Genomic DNA, 6,000 nt, shown 5'->3' with positions numbered 1-6,000 from the left:
ATGCCAAATGTGTGGGCAAGGACAGGGAGTTGATCTAAATCGAGTATCCCGTTACAGAGCGAATCACCGAATGAATCAAGACAATATGACTTGGTGGAAACCATTGGCGTTGATACCAATCCATACAATACAACATGAGAATGAATCATTGACAATGTTGTAAATTGCGGGTGGCGGTGGGTGACCGGGTTGAATTTGTTTAGCATTTTTTAATAGGCAATTATCTATAATCATAAAGTATAATTACAAATAATCAAAAATTTTATGCAATATATGTAATTAAATAATATTTATGCCTAAATAAGCTTCATACAATATATACAATCTAGACAAAGTGCAAATAAATATATAAATGCAAATAACAATATAAATTAAGTTGGTGGTAGATAGCGGCAGTGGCAGAGGGCGGATAGAGGCGGTTTGAGGCAAGTGGTGGCTAATTGTGGAGGATATTTGAAACCAAAAGTAAATATAAAAGAGAGTGATAGGTGTTTTTATTATATATCTAAGGTTTTTAAACGGGCAACTTGGAAATAACTCACCAAACCAAACATAAGTTTCATTTTACTCTCTATATTTGTTTGTTCCGAAAATTCCCTTGTCTTAATGATTTATTTTTTCAAAAATTTGTTTTTGTGGTCGTAGATTGACCATCTTTCTTTCTATTTTTTCAAGGGAGTTTTTGAACGTCCTTTTTTTTTTCTTTTTCATTTTTCTCGGTGCTGGATGTGACCACCGGTTCTTTTCCATTTTCTTTTTATTTTTCTTTGTTGTTAGTGCTGGCTGTGACCACTAACTGTTTTTCTTTCATATCCATTATTTTGATAAATGAAGTTGCTATTTTGATTGGTGTTTTTGGTGAGGATGATGACGACGAGGTTGTTATCTTCTCTTCTACCCTTTGAATTTTTTGGATTAAAATTTTCTCCTTTTGTTGAAGAATTTGGATTTCTTCCTGTAAGTCATCAGTTGTTCTTTTAATTGACTTAATTGTTTCATCTTGAATAAATCCTACACAAAAGACGTATTTATACATATATTAAATGGTTAGTAATTTAACTCTTTTCGTGAGTAATCAGATAGTTTTATTATGCGTATCATTGCATTTATGGATCATTTTACAAGAATCGAACCAATCTTCATAAATGAGATTGACTATTTTACTCATAGAGTAATTCATGTTTCTGAATATAAATTTATTTTCATCAATTCATATTTCCCATGCTTTTTGAGGCATGTTTGGATGACTTAAAGTCACAGAATAATTCATGTTTCTGAATATAAATCTTGTTTCATCAATTTATATTCTCCATATTTTCTAATCTATGTTCGGATGACTCAAATTCATTTTTTGGATCACTTAGGATCTCTTTTGTTATTCCGTTACTACGGATAGTATAATTTGGATGAAGTTCTCTGGTTAATGCATCAGGTAATGAATTATCTGTTACTTTGACATGCTGGATCTCGAACTGATAATGGTTCAATTTCAATTGCCATCTAATTAATCGTGTTGCATTTCTCCCTGCATTTCTCGATATTTTTCTTGTTTTGAAATATGTTAAATTCAGATTATCTGTTTGTACCAGAAATGGTTTAGAAATAAGGTAAATTTCATAAGTCCTAATCGTAAAAATTAAAACTAGTAGTTATTTTTCATTTGAGTGATAATTTAATTGTGCGTCTTGAAAAGTTCCCGGTGTGTAATTACATAATTCTTCGTTAATCCTAGTATCCGTTTTAGTAAGTTCTTCTAAATTTCTTTCTCCTATGTATGCTTTTAAGCATGCTCCCCAATATTCGTCTGATGCATCTGTTTCAATTATTATTATATCTTTATTTGAAGGGAAATATAACTCATGGAGATTACTAATTATTTTTCTCTTAATAATATCTATGTAATTAGTATCCTCTTTTGACCATTTCCATTTATAGTCCTGTTTAAGTTTAGTTTGTAGAGGTTTTTTTTATCTCTGCTAGTTTCTTAATGTAATTTTCGGAATATGTTAGTAATCCTAAAAATCTTCTTAATTGATCTTTATCTTTGATTTCACTAGGAAAATCATGAATTTCTCGTAATTATTTGCTGTTGTAAACAATGTTTTATGTCTTCAATTTTTAATCTAAGATAATTTATTTTAGTTTTAAACAATTGTGCTTTATTTTCAAAAAGTATAATTTCATCTTTATGACAAGTATCTAGTACTGTCATGAGGTCTTTATAATGTTGATATAATGTTTTTGAGTAAATTAATATATCATCTTTATATACACAACAAAAATCTACATATGATTTGAATGATTCATCCATGTATCTCTGAAAGATACCTGAGGCTTGTTTGAGTCCGAAAGGTAATACTGTCAATTGGTGTTGTCCTTTTGGACAACTGAATGCTGTAAGTAATTGTGTTTCTGGATCTAGATGAATCTGCCAGAATCCTGATTTACAATCTAGATTGGAGAAATATTTCATTCCTCCTATGTAAGATAGTAAATCATTCTTATTCGGAATGTAATATCCATCCATAAATATTGTTGCATTATTCATTTTTCGATAATCAATTAACATTCTTTTCTTGTCAGTATCTTTCTTGCTGACATAGAAGGCTGTTGAAGAGTGTTGAGTACTCTTGCTTGGAATGATTATCTTGAGTTTGAGTAATTCTTGAACATCTTTTTTGAATATTTTTACATCATCCATATTGAATCTTTTTGGTGCTTCTCGGATTGTAATATTAGGGTCTTTAAGTTTTATTGAAGCAATAAATTGTTTTCTTTTCTTATTTTTGTCCTGAAGATTTTCAGAACAAATATCATGAAATAAAGATTTCCTTTTCAGGATTAATTGTTAAAATATTCTCTATTTTTAATTATATTGGATTTGTATTTCATTTACAAAAATTCTTTGTAAATCCTTCATTCCCTACACGAAATGTCGTTCTTATCTTGGGAATGTGAATCATTGATGATCATCTGTTTAAAGTAATGTGATCTTCAAATTGCGTAAATGAAATATATTGTCTTAGAAAGTTATTTCCTATTATAATATTCATTTCAGATTCTATTTGATATATAATTGGTATTATAAATTTTGTTTCTTCGATTTCTATTTTTAATTTGTTTGCTACTATATCTAGCATAATAATTGATCCTTCTCCTATTCAAACTTTTAAACTTTTATCATATTTCTTCCAATAATGATTTTGGAGTATATGTTTACTTGCTAGACACATACTTGCTCATGTATCAACATAAGCATGCATATGATATGGTTTATTGTTAGAACCTAATTGGGGGGGGGGGGGGGGGGGGTTTAGGTTCTATTGGCAACTTTAGCAATTTAAAGCGATTATGCAAATACGCAAGAGGAAGACTTAAAGCAATTAATAATAAGTGCAGTAAATATATGCGTAATGTAAATAAAGCAGTAAAAGGGATAAGAGATGTTTATGAAAGTTAGTCGATAAATCGTCTACGTCTCCCCTTCTTGGTTAAGATCGATTAACCAAGGATCCACTAGCACTTCGAACGACTTGGCTTTGATGGCTCCAAGGATAGCCTTACAACTTGACACGATCACCGCGCCGATACAACTCAACACTTGGCCTTAAGGGCTCCAAGGATAGCCTCAACAATCACACAACACTTGGTTTCACACTCAAGTGTTTACACCAACGATTTTCACAACCCCGGATACAACTCGATATATGAATATATTTTGAAAGCTCAAAGGGGCTACAAATTTCTCAACAAATAGCTCAAATAATGCTTAAGAGGATTGAGAGACTAAAAGATGTTGGGATGCTTGAAATGGTCTCGGAATGCCTCTATTTATAGTTGAAAATTCGGCATCGATCGGAACTTCCGTTCCCAGCATCGGAGCTTCCGAAATTTGAATTCTGAGTCACGCGGTTGTACAGGATCGGAACTTCCGATCCAACTTCGTAGCTTCCGATCGGCTCATTAAATATGTTGTTGGGCAAAAGTCTTTCGGACAAGATTATCAGGCCGCCGTAGCAGATCGGAACTTCCGATCTATGATCGGTGCTTCTGATCTCGTCACTTCGTAGCTTTCGTTCTGTTTCCGAACAATATAAAATTCCTTGAAAATAGATCGGTGCTTATGACCTAATTCGAGTTCAAGATTGGCATAGAACTCGTGAATGAGAGAAATGTAGATGGAGTCAGGGACAGATGGAAGAAAAAAAGATTCCCACTGTTGAGCCTTGATAAGGTCCAACAGAAGGAGATGAGACTGGGCCAAATAGGCAGAATCTAAGATACGACCAGGATGAATAGTACGGTCCTGATAGTCTTCGGGAATGGGCCTAGAGATGGCAGGCTGGGTCGGATCATGGGATTGAGCTTGGCTTGTAGCACGACGGCGTTTGGATGCCATTTAGAGGGGTTTGGATTGGATTAAAGGGAGAAAAGAAGATGATTTTTAGGTGTGAAAAATCGGAATGAGCGATCTGATATTTATAAGGACGGAATCGATCGGAAGCTCCGATCTGCGATCGGACTTTCGATCGTGCGGTCGACTTAAATCAAGACACGTGTCGATCGGAAGCTCCGAACGTTCTTCGGACGTTCCGATCCTGAAGCGGTAATTAATTTTAAGGCGGTGAAAATAATTCAAAAAGTCGGATAAGATATGGATCGGAGGGTCCGATCTATGTCTTGGAGGGAAAATTACCGCGTAGAATAGGAAATGGCGGGATTGGGATCGGAAGTTCCGATCCTCAATCGGTGTTTCCGATCCGGAATCGGTGGTTCCGATCTACCTGAGGTAAAAAAATGCGATTTTTGACTCTTTAATTTTAAATTTTGCAAATTAATTCTTAAACAGATAAACCATATAAAAATGTGAGTTTTTTAGTATTGAAAAATACAATTAATTTGTATTCTTCAACATTAATTTGCTCGAATTTTTTTAATATTAAGCTCCCCCTTAATATGACATTAATTTTAACTTATGTCTACAAGCGATTACAACTCAATCATGCCAAGTTCACCACGCAAACGAATAAAAGTATTTTCATCTAGTGGTTTTGTAAAAATATCGGAAATTTGATTTGACGTGTCAACATATTGAAGTTCAACTTCATTTCGTTCGATGTGGTCACGAATAAAATGATGACGAATGTCAATATGTTTGGTGCGCGAATGTTGAATCGGATTCTTTGTAAGACAAATGGCGCTAGTGTTGTCACAAAAAATAGGGATTTTTGAAAAAGAGACGCCATAGTCGAGCAATTGATGCTTCATCCAAAGAATTTGCGCACAACAACTATCGGTAGCCATATATTCGGTTTCGTTTGTTGACAACGCAACAGTTTTGCTTTTTGGAAAACCAAGAAACTAAACAGTTTCCTAAAAAGAAACAGGTTTCACTAGTGCTTTTTCTGTCCACCTTATATCCACCAAAGTCGGCATCACAGTATGCTTTTAAATCAAAGAAAAAAATTTTCGAATACCATAAGCCGAGATTTGGAGTATTTGAAAGATATTTGAAAATGCGTTTTAAGGCGAACAAATGTGATTTCTTTGGAGATGATTGAAATCGTGCACACAAGAAAACACTAAACATAATGTCCGGTATACTAGCAGTAGCATAAATTAAGGAGCCAATCATACTGCGAAAGGAAGATTGATCTACAGTTTTACCATTTTCATCCTTGTCGAGTCTGATTGTTGTGCTCATCGGTGTGGATGATGATTTTGTGTTCTCCATTCCAAACTTCTTTAGAATCTCCTTGATGTATTTGCTTTGGTTCACAAAGAACCCATCCTTGCATTGTTTGATTTGCAATCCAAGGAAATAGTTAAGTTCCCCCATCATACTCATCTCGAAGTGTTCCTGCATCAACTTAGAGAATTTTTGACAAAGAGTTTCATTAGTAGAACCAAAAATTATATCATCAACATAAATTTGCACAATCAAAAGATCATTTTTGACATTCTTGGTGAATAAAGTAATGTCGATCTTTCCTCTTGAAA

The sequence above is a fragment of the Henckelia pumila genome, chromosome 3, assembly GCF_033568475.1.
Source record: "Henckelia pumila isolate YLH828 chromosome 3, ASM3356847v2, whole genome shotgun sequence".
NCBI lineage: Eukaryota > Viridiplantae > Streptophyta > Magnoliopsida > Lamiales > Gesneriaceae > Henckelia > Henckelia pumila.
Note: the sequence above shows the minus strand (reverse complement) of the source record.